The 15,139-nt window shown below is 43.0% G+C and overlaps 1 protein-coding gene across 18 annotated transcripts in view; it reads right to left on the reverse strand.

The window, feature by feature from the left end:
- The window catches only part of CLEC16A (C-type lectin domain containing 16A), a 170,462-nt gene that overhangs the window by 12,051 nt on the left and 143,272 nt on the right, over positions 1-15,139 (reverse strand). For all 18 annotated transcript variants that reach the window (XM_065030473.1, XM_065030478.1, XM_065030477.1 and 15 more), the window contains 2 exons: positions 4,197-4,312; positions 3,046-3,230 (listed from right to left, as the gene is read on the reverse strand). The gene's annotated coding sequence lies outside the window, so the exon portion shown is untranslated. The remainder of the gene's footprint in view (positions 1-3,045; positions 3,231-4,196; positions 4,313-15,139) is intronic.

Here is a 15,139-nt window from a genome sequence, read left to right on the forward strand (position 1 = left end):
GCTATTTAGACGTCTTTCTGGTCCAAACCCGTTGTCAATTTTAGCGTTAATTGCCTGCTACAGCTCAGACTGAATACTCATTTAACCTCCTGCGGATCCGTGCTGTACTTACAATATATTCTAGGAAACTTTAATTAGTTCACATTTTCATCTGAAATACACTTACATAGAAAGTTTTGGGTTTTGTTTTTTTTTAACATAAACCACCAATTCAGTATGTTTTTTTCTTCCCTCAGTTTTCTGATTTTGATGAGACAATTGTCACTGTGTTTTCAAACTGAATGAAATAATAGAGTGTTGAAATAGTTCTCATTTCAGAGACTTCACTAGCGATATTTTCTTCAAAGGGGTACCATCATCTTTTCCACCTCCAGTTGAATCCAACAGTTAACCAGTAAGATCATTTGTGGGAATGTGGGTGTTTCAGGCTTAAACATGGGAAATTCAGGCTGAAATCTCTTCCCAGCATAGAGGGACTCAAGGACATGCTTGTCAAGCTCATTTTGAAATGATGACCTCACCACAAGCCTGTAGAAGGAAACATTCCCTGCTCTTCCCATGAACTGGCTTTAGTTCACGGAAAGGCATTTAAGATCCATTGACCTACAGAAAGAATGGGACTGGCCTTTAAACCTGCAGCTTGGGGCATTGATTTGAGAGGTGAGCCACTGAATTCTGGCCCAGATCAAACACCACTCACATGTAGCTTATCTAATAACTGCTTAATGTGCAACATGGACCAGCACTCAGAGGCGGCACAAGAATCCAGCGTTTCCCACTGACAGCTGTTACGCTCCAAGTGTCTCAGCTGACAAATACTCCTCCTTCCTTCAGTGAGAAGAGACCTCTACTTAGCAGTTAGGACACATTCCAGCAGAGGGAGGAACCAAAGCTTGACTGCCCTCTTGGCAAGCAAGTTTTGGGGTTTTTTTGGGACACAAACCTCACATTTCCACATACTGAAGAGGTATTCCAAGTACTAATTAGCTGCCTCAGCAACACTCCCTGGGCTTGCTCTTTCTTTAAAGGACTGCCATGCTTCAAAGACCCATTTTTGAACAAGTTCAAGAGCGGGAAAAGCTTCAGCCACACCTCCGTGGGCAATGGTCCCTTTCTGGCTGCTCTGGATCTCCTTGGAAAGCAGCTCAGCTCTCAGTGTGCACCGCAGAGGATCACAACACGGATCCAACACTTTGTCTCAGAAACTGCAAAATTTTGTTGGGCGATGCTCAATGTGACACACTTCCTTTTTGGCTTTTAGCCTCATTAATTAGTGCAAGGCCACCAGGCAGCCTTAAATCCATGTCCTGATTCAGTGCTCAAGCTAATGGACTGTCTGCCCTTGATGGGCCTGCTTCCTGATCTGTAAATATAAAGCCTATCCTTGCAAAAGGTTTTATCATACAGAAATGACAAGGATGGTTTAAACAGCACGGAGCATTGTCTTTCACCTCATGAACTTCCCTTGTCACACTTCAAGGACAAGCAAAGCAGGTCTCTGCAGTTTGAATTGCCCTTGGAAAGCACGTGTGCTTCTTGGATTCAGATTTTTATTGTTTCCTGTATAGACATATGATGCAAGTACACTCTAAATGTGTGCAATGAGATCACTGACAAAAGATGTAAATAATGCATATCACATATAGGGGGTGGTGAAATGAGTGGACACTACTGAAAGTAACTTAGATGATAAAATAACCAAATGACAGGATGGATTTTCAACAGACAGACTGAGTACTCATTCATATGGAGGGATTTGAACACATTTGCAGCCATCATCCTGACTCTTCTCTAAAGCTCAACTCATGACAGACAATGACAGATAAGAATAGATAGTAATGATCTTGTGCATGATAAGCCTGTAATTACTTGAACAGTAATAAGCTGGAGTGCTTTAACTAGATGTCTTCAGCACGCAGGGATAAAAACACGAATTTTCCCTCCAGCAGAGGGGGCTTGGCAGTAAGTTTTCTAAACACAAAACCAAACTATTTCTTTGGAAATTGAGTAATACTAAAATTAAACTGACTTTTATAGGAACTTGCATAGTATTACAGATAAAAAAAGAACTTCCCATAAACAAAAGATTCAGCTATAAAGAGACACAATTCAAACTGAGTGTTGTTCAGGTTAGCTTTGTTTCCCTTAGTTCTCAGTGTGGCTTTTCTATTTCAGCAGAAAGCCCTTGCAGTTATACCTGGCAGGCACAGTGAGCAAGTGAAAAAGCTTTTGCTCCCAATTCCTTTGAAAAGCTGAGTCAAATTTCCTGTTAAACCTGTCCCTGCAAACTACTTCAATACATGTGCAAAAAAACCCAGGGAAGACATTGAGGTAAAGTCCTGGTGGAAAGTTTTCCAAGCTACCACAGAGCTGTGTATCTGAAGGCAGGACATGTCATCCTGGTGGTCCAGGAGTTTACAGCACAGTTATCTAATTATTTGAGGCCACTTTGACGTTTTAAACAACAGACGTCACTTTGGGTGGCCACAACAGTCACTGACAACCTCACAATATGGGTGAGACCAAAACCAGGAATGTAATCCAAGGTGGTGGTGTACAGAAGCACATTTAAACCTAATGCTTAGTGTTAACTTGCATGCAGTGTTATGTCAAGACAAAAGAATGACATAAATTTCTCTCGAAATCAAAACAAGCTGGCTAGTCTTCTGGTAAAATTCCTCTTTTTCATGGTTAATTAGATTCATTCCCCAAATACTGTTTCCTTGCTCTGTTTCCACTCACAGAAAAGTACAGGCAGGTGCATTTGAATAACTGGGAATTATATTCACTTTACTACTTCTGATGAATAGAGCTTTACTGCACATGTGAGCACTTGAATGGCACTGTTCAGTGCTGTTCAAAATCTGGCTCTTTTATTTCTAGTGAGAACTAGCTGCCAATTTTAAAGACAGTTTCTGGTAAATGTAATTATTTTCACCTCTGTGGCTCCAGCTTCTGGTGAAGGAAATATTGAAAATCATGATGCACTAGAGTAACTTAAAATGAAATTCACGCCAGATGTAGCAGAAGGTGCAAATGACTCACCACGACCAATGGGTGCAACACTTTCCCTCGCCGACGTGAGCGGTCTGGTCAGCCGCGCAGCCGCGGTCGCCTGGCGGGGATGCTGCAGGAGCCGTGCTCTGCAGCAGCCTGGGTTCTGCCTCCACACCGGCCTCGCCAGTCACTCTGGTGAGCTCTTCTCAGAAGGCAGGATCTCAGCAGCTGCCCTGTGTTTGTGGGGTACAACAGTCACCACCCACGTAGCCCACTCGTTTTCCTTAAGTACTAATATACCTCAAAAAGGGGGAGGAGGAGGAGAATTCTGGTCACCTGGTGAAATAAAACTATCATTTAACATGGATATCAAATTGTCTGTTAAACTTTCTCTTTGGAAATGGATGTACTAAGTACTGACATACACCACCATATTTCTGACAGAAGAAGAAGGGCTGTGGGGGTTCCAGCAGGCCACTGGAAGGAAGGGGGATGCGGCAGGTCCCTGTGTGTCCTCAGTCCCCAAACCAGCAGGATTCCAGGTAATGGCACAAGGGCCATTCCTCACCCATACCGCATCTGCAATGCTTTCACCCATTGCTCTCAGTTCCCCCGTTCTTTGAACCCAGCGTCCTTTATCCCACATCCTTTACCCCTTTTCTCCAAAACCATCTCAAAACCTTTCCCTTCCCTATAGAGCTGCATTTCTTCTGAGAAAAAAAAAAGTATACAGCCTTCCACACCAGAGCATCCCCTCCCTGACCCATCAAGCCTGGGCTCCCCGTCCTGCCTGGACCTTCCCTTTCTGTCCGCCTGGAAGGGTCCTCAAGCTGCCTCCTTGGCCTCCAGTGCTGCCCCTGGCCAGGTCCCCAGCCTACCCACCCCCTGCTCCCTGTGCCTCTGAATCATCTGAGCTCCTTCCTGGCACCAGCTCCCTGGGTATCCCCCTCCTGGGGTGCACTTTGTGAAAACCCTGACTCCTGCCTTTCAGACGAGAGGAAACATTTCTTCCCAAAAGGGCTGCTCGGCATTGGAACAGGCTGCCCAGGGCAGTGGTGGAGTCACCATCCCTGGAGGGGTTTAAAAGGCATTTAGACAAGGTTCTCAGGGACATGGGTTAGTGCTGGAGTTGGGTTATGGTAAGACTCAATCTTGAGGGTCTCTTCCAACCAGAATGATTCTATGATTTCAAAACCTACCAAATCCTCCACCATTCACAGCTGTGAGAGCAGCAGAAGAGGACTTGTTGGAGGGGAAGAAACCCCATGTCAGCTTCCATATAACACAGCACTACTGTTTGCGGCACTGGAGAGGCCTGAGGAAGAGAAAAGAGAAGAAAAGTGGGCAGTTATGGGAATTTGCAAGAAAAAAAGAATCTACTTTGATGTTAACGACCTGAGTCAAAATACAAGGAGACTGAACTTCCGAGAAAGGAAGTTCACTAACAAGGAACCACATGTAACCTTCAGATGCTAAACTGAAACTCTGGAGGAGAAGGTAGACTTAATTCTCAGAAAAAAACACCACAACAGCTGTATGAAGTATCCTTGATATCAGAAAGAAAGCAAAAGACAGAGAGCATCTTGAAACTAAAAGAGCTATTAAACAGGAATTACAGGAAGCAATTAGAAAACATCAGGCTGGAAAGAAAGAAAAAAAAAGCCAAGAGTGGAGTAAGTTTTAAACCTGGAACACTGGGATTTGTTCACACAGAGAAAGGTCTGATGAGGACAAACTTTCAGCAGTATTTATCATATAATTAATAAAAAAAAAAAGGAAAAGGACTGTGAACTGGAGGAGAGGAGACAGGCTATTAATGAAAGAGGAAAGAAAGAAGCAACAGAATAAACATTGCATAAAGAGAAGAACAGAAGAGCCCATTCTAGCTCAGCTCATGGGAACCTGCAGATCTCCCAAATCTGCTTTATTAATTGCCAGTGCCCAGTTTAAAGCCTTGTGGATACAGAACATTTCACATGGAGAGGCAGCTATCTGTTCAGGTTCAAAATGGTCCAGGGCAAACACTATCTTAATGACAGAAGATGTACCAAATCTAGAGCGCAGAGGAGTAAGATGACATCTGACAGCTCCAAACATAAAATATTCTAGAGCTAGTGAGACGCTAATCATCTCTAGACATTGCTACTGCTGTTATTTTAACAAGGGCACAGCTTCTTCCATCTCAGTTCACCTTTCCAAAGGTGCTGATTTTTCAAGGAACAGTAGGTCCATTGGAAAATGTGTTATAAGTAACTATGTAATTGTTTCCCTTTCATTCAGCATATTTACACATACTCCTTAAACTAAACAAACCCCAGTCATTCCTGTGTCTTCTTGCACACTAAATGAAAGCACCGAAAATTCAGTTTTTAGGCCATCAAGAGAGCAGGTAAGAGCCCAATCAAAGATGTAAGTCCCAAGAACTTCCACGTGAAGTCTAAGAAAGATCCAAGCAGAAAGACCACTTAGCAGGCATGGGTCACTGATAATCAGACAGCTCAACAAGAAGTCCAAACAGTCTTGTTGGGCTTTCATTACCTTAAGACAACAAAAAATAATGGGTCATATTGTCAATTTGATTCTTCCACGGATGAATGGAGCCCCTCTTGATAATGGTGCAAAAAGAGAAGTAAAAATACCCAACTTGAAGAGGGTGTCTGTGCCGAGTTCCCAGTGACTGCACCACTGAGTCACAGCGGGTTCTTGGACATGCAGGGGAGTTTTAGCAGGAAACCGCCTACCACTTTATTTACAGCTCCACTTCAACTATGCCATTCGACTCAGCTCAGTAGGTGATTTTTATCGCCCTAGATGTTGTGGATGCATTTGCACAGAGATGCTTTCCAAAAGGCCACATATGTTTAGCGTTGCTTTTTGCTGCCTCTTCCACCCTTCTACCTCCAGTACAAAGGCACCCTTTCTCCATCCACTCTGATTTGAGTCATACCTGACCTGCATGCTTTGCCATGCTGAACAGTGTCGGTTTAGAAATTTGCACGCTGGCATTGTACACCTTACAAGCACAGGCAGCTGCAGTAGCACAAAAGCACTTATCTTCAAAATTTGGACAATTCTGGTGTCTCACCATTAGTCTTAAGCAAGGCAGCAGCTAAAGATCCAGCAAAGGTGAGGGGAACCACAGTTCTGCCAGCCTACCCCACCTCAGCAAAGTGTCTCTACATGCAGCACCTGGAGACAGAATCCTGTTCTCCGACGAACAGCACAGCATCTTCCTGGCAATTAACATAATTAAAATAACAATAAGTTTGCATCAAAACGCCATTCCGGAAGGCTAGCAAAGTTTCTTTTTATACCTTTCTTCTTTGCAAAATGCAGAATTATCTATAGAAAAACTATGTTAAAAAAATGTAAATGTTGTTTGCAAATTCCAGCTCTTTAAGACAGGGCCTTCCTTGTCTTTTCCTGCAAACTGTCTGGTTTTGTGAAAGAGATCACGCAATTCACCAGCACCCCTGCATCACTCAGTGCACAGACGCGTGGGTGGGCAGATTTCAGGTTGCATGTGCAAATGCACATCTGATGTTGCCCAGTTTTTCAGTTCTTGGTTTTGCAAACCAGATGGCACCAGCGCAATGTGCACATCAGTGTGCAAGACAGGAGGAAGACTGTGGTATGTGCTGTACTGAAGTGCAAACAGCAATTAGGAGAAGAGGAAATGGGGTAACCATTCTCTGGAACAGTGATGGGGTCACTGCACAGCCTCATGACAGCACCAAAATCCCGTTTTCAGAGGGGAATGGCTGCTGAATCCCCGGTGATGAGGACTTGTCTCCATCCTTGGCGTAGCAAACCCAGCAGATAACAACGCCACGACCCAGACCCTCCCAGATCGGCTTCCTCCTGCGCAAGCATGCCGTCACATTTCCCAGCCCTGAGAAAGGGGGCCGGGAGGAGATAAGAGAAGTGATACAAAGACAAGAAAATACTTCAGTTGGACCCATTTCTCTCTGCTTATACCAGTATACAGAAAAGTTTATGCAAATCAGAATCAACCACAGGACTTCTGGGAAGCTGCCAGTGACACTGTCTCAAAGTTAAGGTATGAGTGAAACGAAGAGAGGGAAGTCTCCTAAAGCTGTTTCTAAATGGGCAGTAAAAACATCCAGTCCTGTCAAGCAGCAATTGCTTTTGCAACCTGTGTCAGCAGCTCTGGACACTTGCGGTCATTTTTTTCTTTTTTTATGCTGCACAAAACTCTCCTTGTAGCTCATTTTTTAAAACCAGAATCAGCTTTAGCTCTGCCTTTCAAGTACACATTTGAGAGACCATCATACGCTGAGCAGAGAAAGGATGCTGAATGAATCACAAGAGATGATCTATTATTTGCCAAACGTTTGCAGGCTGTACCATTCTCGGTATTTTATGCAGCGGGTCTGTCACATGAAGAGGATTCATACATGATCTGAAACAACTCAATGAGCGCAACACCGTAAGAACCCATGGGTTTACCTCCCCAGTCTCAAGCTGAGTGTTTCCCTCCCCCCCCAAAAATCACACCCCTCCTACCCCCGCCACAACCACACGTTGGCACAAAACGAACAGAAAATAACCGCGCTCTGCTCTGCCTGCCACCCGCTAATGGAAACCAGGAATTCACTGGAATTCAGGGAACTGGAGGCAGGTCACATGCATTACACCCTAGATACCGCAATTTATCTGCACAGTTGATATTTTGAAGTTTCATGTATGTTGTTCAGTTTCCCTGAAATTAACCTTTTAAAGAAAAAAAAAAAAAAAGAGAGAAAAACCCACAGTCTTTCAGGGGGATCAGAAACCAATTTCAGGAAACACTATGAACTTTGATAGTAAACGCAGCCACTAAGAGTAAATGTATTCTTATGTGTGTGTGTGTCTATTGGACTAAGTTTTTTATTGAGTTTCATACAGAAACAGAGGAGGAAAAGTGTAGAATGCTACGCAACCCACTGCTGGAACACCACATTGCTATATATTGCAGACTTACCAGTGGGGAGCTATTTTTAGTATAGCCCACGAGCAAGCAAGGAGTGAGGACGTGGTTTTTCCCCAGTGCTTGAACAGGGGAAAGCTGCTTTTTCCAGCCCCCAGCACAGGGACCCCTGGGAGGGGGCTCAGCCTGGCCCTGCACCCCAACCACCAGTGACTGTGCGGGGACAACGGGACACAGAGAACGTAACAGTAAAGTACGCAAGGAGAAAAAAGCCAGAATGGAGAAGGAAAATGGAGGCAGTTAGGTGGTATCCTTTGAGCTAATCCAAAATTTGTAACACAAATGTACCTAGAAGTGAGCTTTGAATGTCTTTGTTTTTCACCTCTTCAAAAATAAGCTATTTGTAGCAGTACAGCTGAGGGCTGGACCCCACTGCTCTACTCTGGGTGCAAGTTTGCTTCTTCATTTTGCTAAATACATCTACTTGGAGATCTTTGCCAAGCTGCCGCTAGCAGCATTTTGGATGCAGACGTCAAGTCTAACGTGAAGTCCAGTTTCCATCCTCCCATAGCTGCAGCTTATCCATCACATTCCTATTAAAGAACCAGCACATACTGCAGAACAAAATGTTCGCCTTGCTCCACAAAGAAAAATATCCCTGAGAAACATCCTAAGATCACAGACATATAACTGGAAATCCTCTGAAGGGCTCTGGCAAAGCTCCTGCCAAGCCTTCAGCAAAGAAATCTAAACTCACAAAAGATCTCCTCCAGACCCAAGCATATACTGTGAGCATGGACTTGGGGAGATAGTGGAGCATTTTTAGTGTACCCAGAAGATACTGGGGCATTTTTAATGAAATTTGGGTCTCTGGCAGCCTCCAAGGGCGGGCAAACCTCTCGGGGTGTGCAGGACCTTGTCTGGAAGCAAGAGCTGCACCTCCCCACACGTCACAGCGCGGTGGGAGCATTAGACAGGGACACAGATCTCACTGACCCGCTGCAAAATCCCTACCTCTGGTCAGTATTTTAACCTTACCTTACAGTCTCGGGGAGAGAGGATGTAAACCTATTTACCTGGGAAGTCATTAGAGAAAGATTTAAATTCACTTTCATCAGTTTATTGGTGTTTCTTGGCATTCTTGCAGTAGGTGCTTAATTGCATGTTTCCCTATAAAAGTTCTTGAGGGAAAAAGCCCCAACATTTGACATTTAAAGAACTATATCTGCTTTTTCTTGACAAGTTAACACACAGCTAATCCGAAATTTTGAAGTGGTGATTAGAGAAATCTAATTATGGAGCCCCAGGTTTCACATCACCTGAAGGCTGCATTAATTTATGTTGAATGGGGCTGTAATATCGGGAATATACAGATCATATACGTCATGGACATAGTTTGGTGCTGCTGCAGAAACAGAGAGGTTACTCAGGCCATACTGCATGTCATGATATGAGACAGAGCCAGAACAGGACAGCTGGAGCAAACAGCCACAGAGAAGTACAAATTTGAACTGTTTGCACATAAGAATAGTTCCAGCCACCTTACCAAATGGGTTTTCTCTGAATAAAGTTGTATTAGAATGACTTGTGGTTTGAGATCATTTGTCGCTACTCATATGTTCAGTAAGTTTTTGAAGGTCACCTTGGCAAGCTCAATTTGTGTATTTGAGTAAGCCTAACGCTTCCCCCTAGACTCCTTATCAGACACTTTGCCAGTATTTTGACGTTATTATGAACTGAAATAGATCTGCAATTGAAATACAACAAAGCATTTTTTTCCAGTTTAAGATAACTGATAACAGGACTTCTCACAGTGTCAGAGGACAAAGCTACCCTTAAAAAATGAGTCATCACAGACGTCAAACCTCCCAACGAGCAATTCAGTGAGATGTCTCCAGACTCCAGGAGGAAATCCTCCAGGCTGGGCTCTCTTCCCTCTTTCGCATTCTCCGTTATCTAATTTACTGATCAGAGACAACAAGCATGCTAAGCTACACTAATTTTACATAATATAATAGTCCTTCTTAATTAATCCAGAAACACACGTGGTGAGGTTTGTATCTGACCAATATAGATCTTTCTAAAATTAGAGAATGCTTCATTAATATCTTTAGATGATGTTTCTAATTTACCACTTTAACACCAGATGCCAAAAATGCTGCATTTAAAAAACTTCTGTCTTGCGTCAGAAATTGCCAGCTTATTCTGCTGATTCCTAGAAATTCTGCTGGAGTTGGACTATGGTGAAACTAACCTATTCTGAACACAGCTTGTGGCATTCACATGTGCAACTGGCCCAGGTTTGCCATAAATCTGGAGAGGGAGAACGTCTGAAGAAAAAAAAATCCAATTCTTTTTCCACAAGAGCAATTATGATGGTTTTTTGGTTTGGTTTGGTTTGGTTTCCTTTCCTTGGCAAGTGAGGAATTAACATTTGGATTGTGAAGCAGACTGTTGAGCCACCTGTCAGGACCAGGTGAGGAACAGAAACCTGGCTAATTTCTCAGTACTTTGAAAAGTGAGAAAGTAAAATTCATATTAGCTATTTCTTGCCTAAAGCTTTGCAGATGTATGGTACATAACTAGCTAAGGCCATAAGACAATCATAAAATCTATATAGGATCTATCCATACAGTAAAAGAAAAATGTATATTCACTAGTTTCTCTTTGCTTGGTATAGGAGGTATTAGATACTGCAGGACCCTAATACTCCATCATCATAAGAATTTGGGTGGCTTATGACTTTGAGATTAGACTGCAACTGTAAAAAAGATCTGTCAATTAAGGCAGATTACAGTAATGACAGTGGGAATATGGAGGTAAACATACTATGCAGTAGGAAAGCCCAGAAAAGGTGTTTTCTTGAGGCTGAGTATTAATAGTGATTTATTCAGATCCAGGCTTGATGACTTCAAGGATCAAAAATCCAACCAAGTCATCTGCAAGTGTCTCAGTGCACTGTGAAAGGAACAGGATTGTCCACCCGGATCTGGATGAGAACCTGCAAGATGCTGCTTTGCCATCACCTTCCAATTTCTCTGCGTGCAGCTTCTGTCTCCAATAACTCTATCGGTCTTCATTCACTTTAAGAACAAGACCATTTTTTCCTTTTAATTTGGACTGTTGAATCTCTCTACATTCAAGAAAACTGAACTGAGATTTGGGTCCATTTGATCGTATTAAGAATAAATTTTAATCACTTTCTGTGGACTGAAAACCAAAGGTGAGGGAACGTTTGAGTCATTTGCTCCACCTCACCCCAACCATAAAAATCTCCTCATATGTGTATTATGCTCATGAATGAAATGCACAGAAAGTGACTCCACAGCCTTTGAATTACTTCAGCAGAAGCTCAACATTTGCATGTGGTTTGAACAGACAGAATCATGGGAGCACCAGAAAGGGCATCGACACCGTTCACCTTTGGCAGCAAACGCAAATTCATAATCATGTAAATCACGCAAGACACAATCTAAACATGCATTGAATACAAAGAGAAGTGGTAGAAAACGCCTGTAAGAATGGGCAGTCGAACTGAAGCAAAATTAGCAACTGGCTCAGAAATTCCAGGTCTGTGTTCTTCCACCAGCACTGAACCCTCTGTAGTCCAGTAAGTGCATCTGGAAGCCAAACCACCTTCACAAGGTTCTGCTTTAAAATACCCAGTTGGGTGTTCATAGCAGCAGTTGCCCTGTAAGAATGGCAGCCTGCTGCCTCTGCAATTAGCACCAGCATCATTTTTAGGGATGCAAAATTCCTCCATCAGTTGTGAGGTATGCACATACACACATAACCAAGCAACACAGCTCTCTCATTCATATGAAAAAAAACACCAGAGCACAGGCTGCCCTTTCACAACGCTTTCACCAACAATTCGAGGCTTTCTGGTTTTGGGGGGTTTTTTGCTTTTTTCTTCACTCAACTAATTACCAAAAAGGGTGTTTTTGTTTGGTTAATTGTTCAGCCTTTGAATTAATGAGACTAATGCAAATCTTGATTTGACTTTGTTAATATCAACAACAGGGTCCATTTAGTCTGGGCTCAAGGAAACCAGCATTAAGTGCCCCAGAAGGAGGAACTAACATAATTTAAAAGAAACAATTCCAGAATAGGCATCTTAGAAACTTTCATCATAGCGTCAGACAGTTAATTTATTACTTGAAGTATAACAGTTTGTATCTCTTAGAGAGCTATATTTCAGACAATTTGGACTATGGAAAGGAATTTCTGGGAGGGAGAGGCTCAACTCTTACTCAGTTTTAGAGCACAGTTAAACTTAACTTGCTTAACTTCCAAAAACCACAGCTTTTCATCCCAGCCAGTAGACATGTGGACTTCACCACAACCAATACTCACAAGGATCCTTTTCAGAAGACAAAACCACACGTTTCTATCACCCACCCTGGCTGAATGGGATCTGAGTTACACATTGTCTGCAGAACAGCACCAGTTCCAGTTCAGACAGAAATCATTAATTCTGGACCAACTGTACCCCTTGTCTACGTATGGCCATGCTGCTTATCAAGGCTTAAAAATGCACTGGCGAGGTCTCAAAATGTATTTTGTTCTTGGCATAAAGACTTGTGTATCCTGTGACAACTGTGTCACACACACATTGTCTTCAGTGATATTGAGCATGATCATTAATATCAGTGTAAAGCAAGTCATTTTTATAACCTTTTTACCTGGAAGTAAATGACTTAAAAGGACAAGAGGATGAGCCGTATTCATCAGGCCCACTTTACTGTCTTTTAACTTAGAAAATGATAGTATGGACAGTATGGAAATGGAGATGTGTAAGGAAATGTCTAGTCACAATTTTTACATCTTTTGGGCATGTCCCATTTAATGACATCAAACTCTGACCTTAATACCCCGTTGAAGTGGGTGACAGAGGTTCACACTTCTCGCAGTGCTGCTGGTTTCAGCGCATCTGAAAGCAGACTCAGAAACAGTGCGGTGTCTAATTTACTTGCAAAATCAAAGAATTACAATTTCAGGGGTTTCATTTCAATGAAAATTCAGATTCTGGAGAAGAAAACAAAACCCACTAAAACAGGAAGGATGGTATTGTGGTTAAGTTTCTAGTATGGGGCTCTGAAGACCTGAATTATGTTCCATTCCTGGCCCTTCTGCAGACTGTCTCGCTCTGTGACTTGAAGCAAATCAATGAATCTCTTGGTGTTTTAGTTCCCTTTTCTAAAGATGATGTTGCTGATTTGGTCAGTTCAGATAACAAGTGCCTTCAAGTAAGAGCTACCATTTACAAAATCAGCACAAGAGAGGCTCTAACCTCAAAACACTAACAGTAAAATGTGTAACCCTATTTAACTGAGCTGTTCTTACAAGAAAACAGCAATTTATTAGACTTGGAAAAATACTTTGATTACTCATTGGCAAGTGTCTTTACAACAATAACTGAGCTGATTTAACGTTCCTATATTAATTCCCACACTGATCATGCTCTTACTATACCAAATTCTAAACAATATGCTCTTCCACAGACACATTGGCCTGTTAATTAATCCAGCTTTGTAACAGAACAAGTGCCTGCTTCTGTTCTCAAAAATTAGGAACAAAGCTGAGCTGCAAAGGGGAGTGCCTGCTGATTTTCCAAGCCTTTCAGGTTTTTTATTCTTATTTCTTTTTCTGCAGAGGACTGTCCCTGCAGGGGGATGGATTCAGCAGGGTGTGGAGTGCCCCCTGAGGGAATTTATACTGGGGAATACCATACATGGTATCACAACCTCCTCCCTCTTAGTGGTTTCAGAGGGTGAGGAAAGGTTTGGAGCATAAATAAAAGCAGCTCTGCCTGCATTACACTGCTGCTAGTAGGGCTAAGAGTGTGGGTTCTGAAAAACAAACTAACATACCAGGCAAATGTCTCATGTATCCTCAACATATACATTACTCTCTTACCTTGAAAACCTTCTTGAGAACCACGTTTTCTCCTTGCTGCCTCCTGGCATCCAGATTGCCTTTAGCGTTTGCTGTTTCTAGCCAGTGAGCCATGCTCCTCCTGCACAAATGCCTAGCAGTTCCTCTGAATTTTCTGTCATTTTCCAAGGCAATGCTTATGAAACAGGGGTAAGGACTTTCACTTTTGACACAAGCAGAGTTTGTTCTTTATCCTAGCCTTTGGACCTTTACTGATATGACCCTTCAGATCAAAATTGTTTACTTCCCTGCCCCAAGAAACAAGGGGGGAAGGGGTGTGGGATAATGTCTCCCAATCATATTGTTTCTCCCCAGGCTTTGCCTTTCTTTTCTGAGACAATCAGCAGGAAAGAAAGGGAACATAATTTGTTCTTCCACATGAAATGGTACTTTGTGAAGGCGAAAAAATAAGGCATTTCACAAGGATGGCTTACTTACCAAGCAGAATCTAATTCACCTTGCAATAAGCGCTCATTAAGCTGACAAGGAACAGATCAGAATCACCTGAACTGGCAGCAATGCTTTCAACTTCAGTCATTTCTAGAGACCATCTTTCTATCCGTGCTCTGCCCAGCAGCTCTGTGCCAGCTCCAGCTTTACACCCTGCCCTCTCCTGGGTAGGGTCACCTCTCCTGAGCCTGTCCTGCTGGCAAGGAGCTCTTCCCAAGGCCCAGATTACGGAGGCTTTAAGTAGAGGGAGCGAAGATAAGCAAGGAAACAGAAGGATGGGAAGGGGGGTTGCGAAAGGAAACATGAGTGGGTAAAACTGAAGATATCCCAAGAAATCTCAACTTGTGGAACCTCCAAGTCTAAAACCCCAGCTCTTCCTATCACAAACTCTTAATTCACTGTACAAGTCTCCTTCACACTGATGCCCACATTTTATGGCACCTTATGAAGCACCCTGGACCATTCTCATTGTGATTCACATAGAGGTGGTATCAGGCTGTGAGCAGCAGCCTGGCACACTTGGCTTTTGGTGTCGAAGCTGGCAGGCTCACTGCATTGCCCATTCGAGCCATGCCAAGCTCTGAAGCTTTGCAACTCCATATTATTACCACATTCCTGCTCAATGAGGAAGACTTTTTCAACAGACGCTTTGTCAGCTACGCCACTCAGTACACAGAAGACAGGCTGCACGTGCACCTGGAGGATCCTTCTTTTCCCTGTCATCTTACAAAATTAAAAATGAATGAGCTTTCCTGGCACACCTACAGCAACCTGCAGCCAACCCCCATCTCATCTGAGGAACAATCGCACCGCTGTACTTTTGGC

Source organism: Columba livia, chromosome 15 (assembly GCF_036013475.1).
Source record: "Columba livia isolate bColLiv1 breed racing homer chromosome 15, bColLiv1.pat.W.v2, whole genome shotgun sequence".
Taxonomy (NCBI): Eukaryota; Metazoa; Chordata; class Aves; order Columbiformes; family Columbidae; genus Columba; species Columba livia.